The sequence below is a fragment of the Microcaecilia unicolor genome, chromosome 10 (assembly GCF_901765095.1).
Source record: "Microcaecilia unicolor chromosome 10, aMicUni1.1, whole genome shotgun sequence".
In the NCBI taxonomy this organism is placed as follows: domain Eukaryota; kingdom Metazoa; phylum Chordata; class Amphibia; order Gymnophiona; family Siphonopidae; genus Microcaecilia; species Microcaecilia unicolor.
In genome coordinates, this window is record NC_044040.1 from 72,136,873 (window position 1) to 72,153,274 (window position 16,402).

Here is a 16,402-nt window from a genome sequence, read left to right on the forward strand (position 1 = left end):
CTACCACCATTACCTTGGAAAAGGTTCGGGGAGCTGTGGCGAGGCCAAAAGGCAAGGCCTGAAACTGGAAATGTTTTCCCATCACCACAAAACGCAGAAATCTCTGGTGCGGGGGCCAAATTGGTATGTGCAAGTAAGATTCTTTCAGGTCCAGAGACATGAGAAACTCTTCTGGCTGTACCGCCGCTATGACGGAGCGCAGGGTTTCCATGTGAAAATGCCGCACGTTCAGAGACTTGTTGACTTGTTTTAAGTCTATAGGCCGAAAAGACCCTCCTTTTCGCGGCACCACGAAGTAAATGGAGGCACGGGGAAACCACCCCAATGTGAATCAAGCCTTGCAAGGTCTCCTCTACCGCCGCACGTTTGGCGGCAGAACCGCATCGGGACTCCACAAACACGTCTCTTATCGGGGCATTGAATTCTATTCTGTAGCCTTCTCTGATCAGGTCCGAGACCCACTGATCTGAGGTAATCTTGGCCCACTCCTCGAGAAAGAGGGAAAGTCCTCCTATCGCAGGAATCGAGGAGGGGGCCGGCGCACCATCATTGAGAGGGTCGCCCTTGAACTCCAGGTCTTGAGCCTGCTGCTGCAGAACGTTTGTCCGAGCAAAAGGTGTTCCTCTGCTGAAAACGGGCACGCGAAGTGAACCTAGCAGAACACCCCAGGAGGTACCTTCTAGCTTCACGGAAGCAAGGTCTGTAAGAGGAGGGAACCGCCTGACCCTTCGAAGGCGGCCGTGGCCTATCCTTGGGTAAGCGCTGGGGTTTGGCATCCCCCAGGCCTTTCACAATTTTCTCCAACTCTTCACCAAACAGGAGAAGGCCTTGAAAGGGCAACTTCACCAACCTTTACTTGGAGGCCATGTCAGTTGCCCAATGCCGTAGCCACAGAAGACGGCGAGCCGCCACCGCTACAGCCATCTGTTTAGCCGAAGCTCTGACCAGATCATAAAAGGCATCAGCCAAAAATGACAAGGCCGACTCCATCCGTGGTGCCACCTCCGTAAGGGGCTCCGCTCCATCTCCGGGCTGTTCCACTGCCTGTTGTAACCAAGCGAGGCAGGCTCGGGCAGCGTAGCAGCTGCATGCAGACGCCCGTAAGGATAGGCCTGAAATTTCAAAGGACCGTTTCATAGCTGCCTGCAGGCGACTGTCCTGCCTGTCCTTCAGGACAACTCCTCCTTCCACTGGGAGGGTAGTTTTCTTTGTCACAGACGTGACTAGGGCATCCACTTTAGGCACTGCTAGGTGCGCCAAATGCTCCTCACTTAGAGGGTATAATTGCCCCATAGCCCTGGCGACTTTCAAAGGCCCCTCAAGGTAAGCCCATTGAGCCGTGATAAGCCCTTGGATGGAGTCATGCAAAGGAAAGGCTTGAGCAGGCTTCTTAGTACTTGCCATCCTCGGATTACCGGAGGAGGTCTCAGTACTCCCAGGGTCTTCTATAGAGAGGACCTGCAAGGCATCAGTAATAAGCGCTGGCAGCTCATCGCGGTGGAAATTCCTCACCGCGGAAGGATCATCTGGATCCGATGGCAATCCTGCACCTGGCTCTCTCTCTGAAGGGGAATCCACCCTTCTGCGCTTGTCTTGCGGCCATCTGTCAGGGGAAAACGCGCCTGACGGTAATCCAAGGCCAGACTCCACTGGAGGTGATACAGAAAGCAGGGCCGCAGAGGACCCCTGCGGAAGAGCTCTTTTTAACATGTATGCATTATGCTGCAATAAAACAAATTCAGGGGAAAATGGCTCACCCTGGCCTCCCGGTTCCAGTCCGGGGGAAACAGCTCTTATTAGCCTCTACAGGAGGCGTCCCTCCAGGCTCAAACCCCTCCGCCTCAGCGGGGTTCGCGCCATGCTGTTCCAAAATGGCGCCCGCTGCCAGCTCCATGGAGCGGGAAGGAACATCGCTCACCATGCTCGGGCCGGCTCTACCGTCTGAAAAACATGCCTTACAGAGCCCCGCTGCAGATTTGCGCTTGCCACAAACAGAACAGCGCTTTACTTTCTCAGCAGCAAATTCAAAATGGCGGATTCGTGCCAAAATTGTCCCAAACGCGATCCAAGATGGCGACGGTGCAAGTAGCTTAACCGGCCACGCTCCGGAATTCTCTACAGTCGGTTCGAGTGTGAGCGTCTTACCTGCTGTTTGGATGGGTAAGAGGAGAGGCAAAGTCCGGGAGGCTCCCCTTGTCTCGGGCGGTACGCCCCAGCTACACCAGACGAGACTGGAGCGATTTGGAGTCCTGTCCGGTCCCGGAATGGCATCCACTCCTTCTGCCGGAGCCGGCATCTCAACGCTGGACGACAGTGTAGACGGGGCTTCCCTGAGCCCCGTCGAACGTGCGGCGCCCCCTCAACCCGGAAGAGTTCTGCTCACTGCAAGTCCTGTGGCCGTACCTCATGGAGGAGAAGCGGAACAGGGAGGGAGCCGGCAGGAGAGATCATCTGGTGCCGAAAACTTGGGAAGATCGGGTTTGACAACGGCTCATGTGTTGCCTGAAACAGTGAGTACCCTGGAGCAAGTTTTAAAGGCCCCTCTACCGGATTTCTGTATGGGGAAAGTGTTGAAACCTGCCGTAGTGACTTTGGAGTCACTATGGGACTTGACCTCCACGACCCAAACTGCTTTACAAACTTTAATTCTTAAAAATATGGAGACAATTAAAGTTCTAGCAGAGACTGCGTTAACACAGATACGAGCTACTGAAATTCAAGCTTCTGAGATAAAAAGACTGTCTGAAAAAACTGAAAAATTTGAACTTGTGGAACAGATGTTTGTTAAAGACAGGAGCTTTACTCAAAGACGCTTAGAATATTTAGAAAATCAATCAAAGAGATTAACTTTACGGTTTATAAATTTTCCTCGGTCCCCTTTGATTCTTCCAATTCAAATGGTTAAAAAATATCTAATAGAGACTCTGGGAATGTCAGAAAATTCATTGCCACCTATAACTAGAGCTTATTATCTTAAAGCTGGTGGTATACCATCAGAAAACTTACAAAGACAAGGAGCAATGAATCTTACTTCATTCCTTGAGTCTTCTCTTGAAGTTATTACACAGAGATTAACTCTGTTGGTAACCTTTGCGTTGGAAATAGATAGGGACGCTGTACTCAAACTTTCTTTAAGACACTTGGATTCTCTGTTTCTAGGTTCAAAAGTTAGAGTCTTCCCAGACTTGTCCAGGGAGACTCAAAAGAGACGTAGGATGTTTTTGTTGCTACGACCAAGGGCACAAGCAATTGGTGCTGATTTTCTGTTAAGATTTCCTTGCGTATGTAGAATTAAATTTCAGTCTAAACAATATCAATTTTTTGACCCTAAACAGTTAGATGATTTTCTTATAAGCAGGGAAGAAGTCGATGTACAGGTTTAGTCACATATGTAACACTGTAAGGCAGGCTAGAGTGAACCATTCGGGAACTAAGCTACTTTTTGATTTTGATTATTTCTTTGTTGCTTAAGTATTAAGTATGATATTTCTTTTCTTGGGTCCATTTACCTATATAGTGGTCGATAGTAGAAAACGACTTTAAAGATAATTTTCTTTTTCTTATAATACATTGTTTCAGATTTGTGTATTAGCACTCATATATGTACTATGATTGTTAAAAAAATTATAAATAAAGAATTAAAAAAAAAAATTGTCCCAAACGCGGGCCCTCCCCAGAGGAGCTACAAAATGCTCTTACCTCACCAGACCGAGTCTCCGAGCTCCAGTCACGTTGCACAATCAGAAGAAAACCTCTTTTCTGGGATCGCAGTGCCAAAGCGCAACGCGACTTTTTTTTTTTTTTTTTTTAACACTGTGAGGAAAGTTTGAGGCAACAGCAAAAGAGGCAAATTTCCAACTCCGGAGGATCAGTAGCGTGGGAAAGGCAGGGAAAGGGCGAACCTATGTGCCTGCATCCACAGCGTGGGCAAAGACAGGGATAGGGCTTGCCTATTTGTCTACTTCCACATCGGGGGCCGGGTAAGGCAGGGAAAGGGCTAACCTATTTGCCTTTAAAGTGGGCACCATCAGCCACAACACCCCTGCTACAACTGGCAAAAGCACAGGAGCCACCCCAGGCAGATTTTCTGAAGGAGCTTGAACAAGCTGCAACCACCCTGCTGGGGAGATAGAGAATACTGAAGAGGCAGATGGAGCTAGCTGGCCATGAGGCACTATGGTTTTTCAGTGCTCTCTATCTCCCCCTGCTGGTTGATGGACACAACCCACTCGTAACGGATTCATCTGCTTGATGACAAGGAATGGTCTGTAACTACCAGAACAAAGAAATTTATTTTTATTTTATTTTTGTTACATTTGTACCCCGCGCTTTCCCACTCATAGCAGGTTCAATGCGGCTTACGTATTATATACAAGTACTTATTTGTGCCTGTGGCAATGGAGGGTTAAGTGACTTGCCCAGAGTCACAATGAGCTGCCTGTGCCTGCAGTGGGAATCGAACCCAGTTCCCCAGGACCAAAGTCCCCCACACTAACCACTAGGCCACTCCTCCACTCCTGTACACCCCATTTCAACAATGGCTTAACAGTAGCTGTTTTTAAAGCATCTGAAAGCATTCTTTCTAGAAATGATTTGTTCATAATAGCACATACAAAAGGTCCTACAAACTCAGCTAAAATATGAATCAGAGCAGAAGAACAATGATCATAAATTGCCCTTGTTGGTTGACAACCATAAACTAACTCAATCACACTACTCTCATCCATAAAATTATATGCCTCCTATAAAATGTCCACAATTTCCCTCAAACCCACATTAACAGGAGGCCATTGTGACACTCATCCTCTTCATCAACCATTCTTTATATTCTTCTGCTCCAGGACCACCATAAGTCTTTCCATTCCTTTGACTATTTACCTAAAAATTCATTGTGTGAAACAGTTCCTTAGACCTGTTTACTGCAGCTCATAATCTTTCTTGAAAATGCTTATTTCTCTCTGTTTCACATGCTGACTTATACTCCAACAATTTCAAAGTATAGGACCCAATCATCAATAACAGCAAAGGGTGAACAGGGGGAGATAAATAAAAAAATGAAGCATGGGGTGAGAGAGAAGGAGAGACTGGAACAGCAATTAGAGGGTCCTGGCATGCTGCTGACACTTGAGGGAAGAGGACTGCTGGCTTCTAGTAGCGATGTGCAGTGGTGCATTAACAGCCTAACTTACTAAGCTTTCTTTTCCTTTGGAAAGAATAGGAAAATAATCGTAGTAAATTAGGCTGCAAAGGAGCTACAGCAAACCTCTGCAAGAACTGCCCTCCTGCTCTTGAGCTTGGGTCAGGTCAATGGAAAACTGGGGGAGGAATGAGATGTCTCAGAATCTGGCTCTTGAGTTTTTGGGTTGGATCCTAGATTGGAAGAGAATCTGTCAAGGCCTGCTTTATCATACCCCCCTGCTTCTGAGTCGTCTCCTCTCCAAGCTGTAGAGCCCCAATCTGTTCAGCTTTTCTTGGAGCTATTCTACCCACTTTATCACGGTTGTCGCCCTTCTATGTATTTTTTTTCAGTTCCACTATCTTTTTTTGAGATGGAGTGACCAGCACACAGAATTATAATATTCTCCATTTTATTCTGCCACTCCTTTCCAATTAATTTTCTAACATTCTATTTGCTTTGTTGACCATCACCCATAATAATCAAAATAGCAGAACCAAACTCACTGCTTCACCATAACTAGTACTATATTTAGGACACCTCCTTCCAACTCCATATTTCTTTTACATATTGCCAGAGAATATTTATTTAGTTTTCATTTTTATACTAGAAGAACTATCTGAATTTCTGCCATCTATATCCTTACCTTCTCTGTCTCCATGTTCTTCTGTCCAACACAATCGTTTGTTCTTCATTTCTACTTACAATGCTCTACCTGTAACAAAAAATGCAGACAATGTAACGCCTATTTTGGAAGGTACAAACATTAAAGGAGAAACTATTATTTTGATATAGATACTTGAATTCTCTCAGACTGCACCAAAAATATATTAAAGATGAAGTTGGTTTCTGGTTTACAGCAGACCAGCTCAGCCATAAAGAGCTCTATAAATAGGAAAAGGGGGGAAGGCATGGGATTTGATATACTGCTTTTCTGTGGTTACGATCAATGTGGGTTTACATGTTATATACAGGCACTCATTTTGTACCTAGGGCAATGGAGAATTGAGTAATCTGCCCAGAATCACAAGGAGTTGCAGTGGGAACTCAACCAAGTTCCCCTGGTTCTCAGGCCACTGCACTAACCATTAGGTTACTCCTCCACTTTAATACTAGAAAGGTTTCAAACATGTGTGGAAGTCCCCATACAGTCACTTCCACACAAGCTATCTCGATTTAGTATGTAGATTAGCTTCAGGACAAGAGGGATAAAACAGTATATCCAATTTGTCCTGCTATCTACACAGAACCCCATTACAGGTATGTAACTGTTTTCTCCATCAACAAGCAGGATGAAATTTGACACATGTGGGGACTCCCAAGCTGAGGGCTGCAAAGAAAGTGTGTCAAGAGAAACAGAAAATAGATTTTGTCAAAGATACAGACATATTATAGTTTGATTCTCTGAATGCTGCATATTTTTTTTTAAGGGAACAAAAAGGAGAGAAAAGTGAAATGACAGGTTGAGCTAGAGTCATTATTTAAACAGACTACTGGAGGATCATTTGTCAAAACTTACTCTCTCTAAGTTGCATTACCTAAACAGCAGTAGTGCAAAGAGAAAACGTGAATGGAAGACCAAGCAGTAGCCTTACAAAATTTTTCCATGGATGCTGAATGGAAATGAGTCACTCATGTAGCCGCAGCTCTAACTTGACAAGCTTTTATCCTGACCAGGTCAGTCTGCATGTAACAGAACTAGAGCATGCTCTCAACTACTACAACACTCTGTCTAGACAGAGTTCAAACTACTTTGTTGGGGGGGGGGGGGGGAACTCCACAATACATGGCGAATAGGAGACTATCTGTGAGCCAATGTAACAGCCACTGTTAAAATGAGAGGTATTTTATAGATGCAGAATCCAAGAGTTTAAAAAGAGGTTTTATCAATAAGGAAGGACTACATTCAAATCCTGTATGTAAATCATAATGAATAATTAACATAAGAAAAGCCCTTTAAACATTTTGATACCAAAGGATCAAGAGAAATGTCCAAATCATTGTGTTGATATAGCAGGCCACAATATCATTTAGATCAGGGGTGTCCAACCTCAGTCTTCAAGGGCCACAATCCAGTTGTGTTTTCAGGATTTCCCCAATGAATGTGCACGAGATGTATTTGCATGCAATACTTCCATTGTATGGAAATAGATGTCATGCATATTTGTTATGAAAATCCTGAAATCCAACCTGGCGAAGGCCAAGGTTATTTAGATGAACCCTTAACTAATGTTATTTTCAGTCATTTTTCCAATGATTTAAATGGTGAAATTTGTTCTTACCTGCTAATTTCCTTTCCTTAGGTCCTGCTAGACCAGTCCAAATGAATGGGTTATGCTACCTAACCAGCAGATGAGACACACAGAACACTGAGCTTTCAATTACATCATCACTAGTATAAGGCGTGGTACAGCACTGAAACTTGCCAGTCTACTACTGACAAAGCACATCTGCAAAACACAAACACATTGTTAACGTCATCAACCAAAATTCACACCCACATGATCTACAGCAAATATTTCTGGGCATTCCCCAAGGAAACAATGAGAGTCCAACTTGACCACTGAAGTTGCTGAAAAATAAATACTGATACCCTAGTCTTCCAGAGCAGGTCCTAGACTAGTCTAGCATGACTCAAGGAAAGGAAATTAGCAGGTAAGAAGTAATTTCACCTTCCTTATCATCCTACAAGACTAGTCCAGACGATTGAAACATACCAAAGCTTTAAGAATGATGGGTGGGAAGAAGACTATTACACACTACTTATGAGAGGCATCATCCATCTATCCTAAGTATCCCCACTGTAATGATCCAATACAGAACAGCAACATCTGAAAATACTGCCCACAGTCTCATACGATACTGCCTAGAACTTTACCCAAAGGTGGTGAACATGCTACCAAAGACGGGATCAAATTGTGGGACCTCTCAAAGAACCTAGGCAGCCATAGTTCCATGGCTACTCTAGTCCACCTGATCAAAGCAATTGGTACTGCTCCATTCCACTGACATCTGCTGACCAGTTGGATCCTTCCTGGATACTAGATCTCTCTGTATTTTCCTTCATTCGCTTACATTATCCAAGCGTTGCCTAAAGTAAAAAAGAAACAGACCTCTAGGAACCCAAGATGACCTCTACACAAAAATTACAAGGATTCAGCAGATGAATAACTTACTACTGAACCATGGCCACAAATGAAGGTTAGGAGGCTCAGCAAAGACTCAAAAACAACTGCTAGAACAACCACAAAGCCCTATAGACAAGAACTCTGTTTGGAGACACTCTGGGTGAGCAAACCAACGCAGACAAACACCATAAGAAGGGTCTGTAGACTGCTAACCTCATCAGTCGGGAGACGATTCTGTCAGCACCACTGATAATTAGCTATAGACATGTGACAAGAAAACAGCACACAGAAAATGTGGGGCAGCCAGAGTTCTCCACTAAACTACTTCATAGGACCAAAGAGCCATGGGATGTGTGATAGAAACACAAGACCAGGACTCAAGCAAGTCTTACGCTAAACTGGAACTATCGCTCATGCACCTAGAGACTTTGGCAATCTGCAGAGATGAACAGGGAAACAAGCCAGAATCCAAGACAGGACATAGTGTAAAACTAACTGCTGCCATGACTGAACCACACCAAGGCCCTGATCATTAGCTTAAAGATAAGGAATCCTTAAGGGTGTCAGACTCCACAGGGAGAACACATTGAGGTAACTGTGGACTCCAACACAAAAGACCAACCCAAGGAGTACTGTGGACCTACCCAGACCCATGCTGTAACACTGAATCTGCATGCTTTCCTACTACTGATACCAGTGGCCAAACACTCCAAAGCAACAGAAGGTTGATGATCAAGAACACCAACAGTTTCCCTCATCTGAAGGAATTTGAAACAGGAGACACTCATTTGGGACATAATCTTAGGAACAACAAAGTTTCACTCTTCTGGGACCCAGGACCCACAGAAGAACCACTCTATTTACAAATAGAAGAGAGACATGGGAGTGAAATCACTGAAGAGGAAACTACACATTTTCTTTCCTCCTCGAAACTAACTACCTGTTCCTCTGATCCTATTCTCAACCATCTAGTTAACACTATCTCTCCTACTGTCATCCCTTTTATCTGTCATATCCTCAATCTTTCACTGTCCACTGCAACTGTTCCTGATGCCTTCAAACATGCCGTAGTCACAACACTCCTTAAAAATCTTCATTGGACCCTACCTGTCCTTCCAACTATCGCCCCATCTCCCTCCTCCCTTTCCTATCCAAGATACTTAAACGTGCTGTTCACCGCCGTTGCCTTGACTTTCTTTCATCTCAAGATATTCTTGATCCACTTCAATCTGGCTTTGCCCCCTTCATTCAACTGAAACAATGCTTGCTAAAGTCTCCAATGATCTGTTCCTGGCCAGATCCAAAGGTCTCTATTCTATCCTCAACCTTCTCGATCTGCTGCTTTTGACACTGTTGATCACAGCCTACTCCTTGATACACTGTCCTCACTTGCATTTCAGGGCTCTGTTCTTTCCTGGTTTTCTTCTTCTCTCTCCCAGCGTACCTTTACAGTATACTCTAGTGGATCCTCCTCTACTTCTATCCCATTGTCAGTTGGTGTACCTCAGGGATCTTTCCAGGGACCTCTTCTTTTCTCCATCTATACTTTTTCCCTTGGTACTCTGATCTCATCCCATGGTTTTCAGTATCATCTTTAAGCTGATGACTCCCAGATCTACCTCTCCACACCAGAAATCTCAGCCGAAATCCAGGGCAAAGTATCAGCCTGCTTGTCTGAGCACCATCTGAAACTAAACATGACCAAGACTGAGCTTCTCATCTTTCCCCCTAAACCAAACTCTCCTCCTCCCCCATTCTCTATTTCTGTGGATAACACTCTCATCCTTCCTGTCTCATCAGCTCGTAACCTCGGGGTCATCTTCGACTCCTCCTTCTCTGCACAAATTCAGCAGACTGCTAAAACCTGTCACTTCTTTCTCTATAATAACAGCAAAATTCGCCCTTTCTTTTCTGAGCACACTACCAGAACCCTCATCCACACTCTTATCACCTCTCGCTTAGACTATTGCAACTTGCTTCTCACAGGTCTCCCACTTAGCCAACTCTCTCCTCTTCAATTTGTTCAAAATTCTGCTGCATGACTAATATTCCGCCAGTGTCGTTATGCTCATATTAGCCCTCTCCTCAAGTCACTTCACTGGCTTCCTATCCATTTCCGCATACAGTTCAAACTCCTCTTCTTGATCTATAAGTGCATTCACTCTGCAGCTCCTCAGTACCTCTCCACTCTCATCTCTCCCTACATTCCTCCCCGGGAACTCCGTTCACTGGGTAAATCTCTCTTATCTGCACCCTTCTCCTCCACTGCTAACTCCAAACTGTGTTCCTTTTATCTTGCTGCACCCTATGCCTGGAATAGACTTCCTGAGCTGGTACGTCAAGCTCCATCTCTGGCCGTCTTCAAATCTAAGCTAAAAGCCAACCTTTTTGATGCTGCTTTTAACTCCTAACCCTTATTCACTTGTTCAGAACCCTTATTTTATCATCCTCACTTTAATATTCCCTTATCTCTTTGTTTGTCTGTCCTAATTAGATTGCAAGCGCTGTCGAGCAGGGACTGTTTCTTCATGTTCAAGTGTACAGCGTTGCGTACGTCTAGTAGCGCTTTAGAAATTATTAGTAGTAGTAGCAGTAGTAACAACCTGAGACCCTGAAGCCCAAGATCTTTAGACTCCATTGTTCTGGGAAACAAGACAGCTTTCATATACTCCAGAAACTAGAAAGTATTAAATTTAGAACATAAGAGTAGCTATACTGGGTCAGACCAATGGTCCATCTAGCTCAGTATCCTGTTTCCAACAGTGGCCAAGCAAGGTCACAAATACCTGGCAGAAACCTAAACCATGGCAACATTCCATGCTACAAATCTCAGGGAAAGCAGTTGCTTCCCCATGTCTGTCTCAATAGCAGACTATGGACTTTTCCTCCAGGAACTTGTCCAAATATTTTTTTAAACCCAGATATGCTAACCACTGTTACCACAACCTCTGGCAATCCAGAGCTTAACTATTTGTTGAGTGAAAAAATATTTCCTCCTATTTGTTTTAAAAGTATTTCCATGTAACTTCCTTGAGTGTCCCATAGTCTTTGTATTTATGAAACGAGTAAAAAATCGATTTACTTACTCATTCTACAACTCTCAGCATTTTCTGTGTTTTTTTTCAAGCGGAATAGCCCTAACCTCTTTAGCCTTTCCTCATATGAGAGGAGTTCTATCCCCGTTATCATTTTGGTCACACTCCTTTGAATCTTTTCTAATACTACAATATCTTTTTAGAGATACAGCTACCAGAAATGAATGTAATACTCAAGGTGGAGTTGCACCATGGAACAATATACAGACATTACAGTATTTTCGGTCTTATTCACCACCCCCTTCCTAATAATTCATAGAATCCTGTTTGCTTTTTTGGCCGCCGCTGCACACTGAGAAAATTTCAGCATATTATCTATGACACCTAGCTCTTTTTCTTGAGTGCTAACTATGATTTGGATGTGTATCACCTTGCATTTGTCCACATTAAATTTCATCTGGCATTTGGATGCCCAGTCTTCCAATTTCCTAAGGTCTTCCTGCAATATTTCACAGTCCATTTGTGTTTTAACAACCTTGAATAGTTTTGCATCATCTGCAAATTTAATTACATCACTCGTTATTCCTATTTCCATATCATTTATAAATAATAGCACCGGTTTCAATACAGATCCCTGCGGCACTCCACTGTTCACCCTCCTCCATTGATAGAAATGACCATTTAACCCTACCCTCTGTTTTCTGTCCAATAACCGATTCCTAAGCCACACCAGAACTTTGCCTCCTATCCTATGACTGTTTAATTTTCTCAAGAGTCTCTCAGGAGTAACTTTAGCAAAAGCTTTCTGAAAATCTAGATAAACTACATCAACCGGCTCACCTTTACCCACATGTTTATTCACACCGTCAAAGAAATGAAGCAAATTACACTCTCATGATTAAAAGCAAACTCCGGCGCTAGAGGCTGTTAACGCCATACTAGCGCCAGAGTTTGCAGCCGACCCATGATCAGAGCCCTCGAGCGCCTGAAACAGCGCACTCGAGGGCTCTCAGCACAAGTAGCATGCTAAACAGGGCTTCTAGCGCAATTAGCTTGCAAATGCATGCTAATTGGCGCTTAACGCATTCATCCCCAATGATCAGCGACCAGCGCGCCAAAGATTGGGTCGCTGGCCGCAGCAAAATCAACGCCAGCTCCGAGCTGGCGTTAGATTTTGCGGATCATTGGGGAGGAATGGTGAGCCCTGTCCAGCATGCAGTTGCATGCTGGCAGGCCTCCCTTACCCCCAAAGCAAACGCGAACGGGGGGGCTTGAGGTCCGGTGGACCTCTGGTCCCCCCGATGATCCCCCCCCCTTGTTCACGGAGGGCTGGAGATCCGGTGGGTCTCCAGCACCCCCACCCCCTGAACCCACAGAAATCCAAGTGGCCACCTCCCAAAACACGTTGTCCTACCCTCCCCACCCAGCGACGGGGGGGGGGGGGGGGACTGGAGGATCGGTGGGTCTCCAGCCCCCCAAACCCCCACAAATCGTTGATTGGCCGCCTCCGGCCAAAGGATCGCCCACACGGTGATGTATCGACGGGGGTGGGGGGTGGAGGTCCGGTGGACCTCCAGCCCACCCCAACTCCTCCCCCCCAGCGTTCTACTTAGGTTCCCTGGTGGTCCGTGGTGTGGTGTCATAACCCCCCTACCTTTTGTTGGAGGAGGGATGCAGCCTGCCTGCCTCCCTCCTCTTCTTGTCAGTCGACGCCCAAAATGGCGGAGCCCAGACCCGCCCATTGCATCCTGGGATGCGCTGGGCGGGGCTACAGACATGGTCTACGTATTCCATAATTTTATTCTTTATAAAGGCTTCCATTATTTTGACTGGCACTGACATCAGACTTAGCGGTCTGTAATTTCCCAGATCACCCTCGAACCCTTTTTAAAAATCAGTGTTGCATTGGCCACCCTCTAATCTTCAGGTACTATGGACGATTTTAACGACAGGTTACATATTACTAACAGCAGATCAGCAATTTCATGCTCGAGTTCGAGTACCCTTGGATGTATGCTCAGTACATCCTCCAGGTTCAACAAGATTTCTTTCAGTTGCTCCGCATTATCACCCCTGAAAACCATTTCCGGTACAGGCAGATCTCTTACATCTTCTTTCATAGTAACATAGTAAATGACGGCAGATAAAGAACTGTACGGTCCATCCAGTCTGCCCAACAAGATAAATTCATTTTACATGGTATGCGATACTTTATATGTATACCAGAGTTTGATTTGTCTTTGCCATTCTCCGCTATGGCCTTCGTGATCTAACAGTCCCACAGATTCCCCCTCGCAGTCTTTCTGCTCCTGATGTACCTGAAAATGTTGTTACTGTGAGTTTTAGCCTCTGCAGCAATTTTCTCTTCATATTCTCTTTTAGATTTATTTATTAATGCTTTGCATCTGACTTGCTAGTGTTTATGCTGCTTCTTATTTTCTTCATTTGGGTCCTTTTCCCTTTCTTTGAAGGATAACCTTTTGGCTGTAACAGCCTCTTACTCCATCTTTTAACCATGCTGGCTGTTTTCTCTTCTTTCCACCTTTGAAGATACATGGAATGTATCTGGTCTGGGCTTCCAAGATGGTATTTTTTAATTATATCTGCACCTGATTTAGTGTCCTAACCCTAGCAGCCAATCCTTTTATTATAATCGCTCCTTTGAAAATTAAATGCTACAGTACATTTCCTTTGCGGATTTATCTCAGATAATAGCTCAGACTCGATCATGTTATGATCACCGTTTCCCACAAGACCCAACACCGCCACTTCACACACTATGCCTTGCACACCATCAAGGACCAGATCCAAAATGTCTCCCCCCTCTTGTCGATTCCTGGACTAGTTGCTCCAAGAAGCCAAGAAGCAGTCTTTTATTACATCTAGAAATTTTATCTCCTTGGCACTCCCTGATATAACATTTATCCAGTCAATATTGGGGTAATTGAAATCCCACAGCTGAAAATATTTATTTATTGCATTTGTATCCCACATTTTCCCACCTATTTGCAGTCTCAATGTGGCTTACATAGTATTGTTAACATAGTTATTCCAGTATACAGACGTTTAAATATTTGAAAGGTATTAATCCGCAAACGAACCTTTTCCGGAGATACGAAGGCGGTAGAATGATATTGAAGGGGGGCAGACTCAAGAAAAATGTCAGGAAGTATTTCTTCACGGAGAGAGTGGTGAATGCTTGGAATGCCCTCCTGCGGAAGGTGGTAGAGATGAAAACGGTAACGGAATTCAAACATGCGTGGGATAAACATAAAGGAATCCTGTTCAGAAGGAATGGATCCTCAGGAGCTTAACCGAGATTGGATAGCAGAGCCAGTAGTGAGAGGCAGGGCTGGAGATTGGGAGGCGGGGATAGTGCTGGGCAGACTTATACGGTCTGTGTCAGAGACAGTGGTGGGAGGCAGGGATAGTGCTGGGCAGACTTATACGGTCTGTGCCAGAGCCGGTGGTGGGAGGCGGGCTGGTGGTTGGGAGGCGGGGATGGTGCTGGGCAGACTTATACGGTCTGTGCCAGAACCGGTGGTGGGAGGCAGGGACAGTGTTGGGCTTACTTATACGATCTGTGCCAGAGCCGGTGGTGGGAGGCGGGGATAGTGCTGGGCAGACTTATACGGTCTGTGCCCAAGCCGGTGGTGGGAGGCGGGGATAGTGCTGGACAGACTTATACGGTCTGTGCCCTGAAGAGCACAGGTACAAATTAAAGTAGGGTATACACAAAAAGTAGCACACATGAGTTGTCTTGTTGGGCAGACTGGATGGACCGTGCAGGTCTTTTTTCTGCCGTCACCTACTATGTTACTATATCAGGTACAGTTAGTATTGTGTAGAGATTAATTAAGGGAAGAAAGAAGAAGGAAGGGATTTATTAGGATAATTATAGAAGGTGGGCTTTCATGACTGAATTGCTTGGTGAAGTGGATTAGTGCTACTACTACTACTATTTAGCATTTCTATAGCGCTACAAGGCGTACGCAGCGCTGCACAAACATAGAAGACAGTCCCTGCTCAAAGAGCTTACAATCTAATAGACAAAAAATAAAGTAATCAAATGAGGATATAGGTTCTCGTTGTAAGCCTTGTTGAAGAAATGTGTCTTCAGAGATTTGCGAAAAAAGTTGTTTCGATGATTGTTCTCAGGTCTGTGGGTAATGCATTCCATAACTGCATGCTCATATAAGAGAAGGTGGTGGTGTGCATCTGTTTGTATTTTAGTCCTTTACAGCTGGGGAAGTGCAGGTTGAGAAATTTGCGAGATGATCTTGTGGCGTTTCTGGGAGGTAGGTCCACGAGGTTTAGCATGTAGGTTGGGGCGTCTGCGTGAATGATTTTGTGTACAATCGTGCAGATCTTGAATGCAATGCGTTCCTTAAGTGGGAGCCAGTGAAGTTTCTCTCTTAAGGGTTTTGCACTTTCGTATTTAGTTTTTCCAAATATGAGTCTGGCAGCAGTATTCTGGGCAGTTTGGAGTTTTTTTGATAGTCTGTTCTTTGCAGCCAGCGTACAGTGCGTTGCAGTAGTCCAGGTGGCTTATTACCATTGACTGTACCAGAGTACGGAAGATGTATCTTGGAAAGAAAGGTTTTACTCTTTTGAGTTTCCACATGGAGTAGAACATCGTTTTCGTAGTGTTTTTCACATGTGCATCAAGAGTGAGGTTTCGATCAATGGTGACTCCAAGAATTTTCAAGTTTTGTGATACAGGAAGAGAACAGTATGGTGTGGTTATAGTGGAGAAGTTTTTTGTGTTATATTGTGAGGTAAGTACAAGACATTGTATTTTTTCTGCATTAAGTTTTAGTTGGAATGCATCTGCCCAGGTGTGCATTATTTGGAGGCTTTGGTTGATCTCACTGGTGATTTCATTTAGATCATGTTTGAATGGGATGTAAATTGTGATGTCATCTGCATACAGGTAGGGGTTGAGGTTTTGACTGGCTAAACGTTTGGCTAAAGGTATCATCATTAGGTTGAATAAGGTTGGTGAGAGGGGGGATCCTTGGGGGACTCCACATTCAGGTGTCCATGGGAGTGATCTGTCCGCG

General features: G+C 44.7%; 1 protein-coding gene across 1 annotated transcript in view; it reads right to left on the reverse strand.

Moving 5' to 3' along the window:
- Window positions 1-16,402, reverse strand: part of SCAF11 (SR-related CTD associated factor 11) — a 580,274-nt gene that overhangs the window by 541,461 nt on the left and 22,411 nt on the right. The window contains exon 2 of the mRNA XM_030217091.1: window positions 5,823-5,891. The gene's annotated coding sequence lies outside the window, so the exon portion shown is untranslated. The remainder of the gene's footprint in view (window positions 1-5,822; window positions 5,892-16,402) is intronic.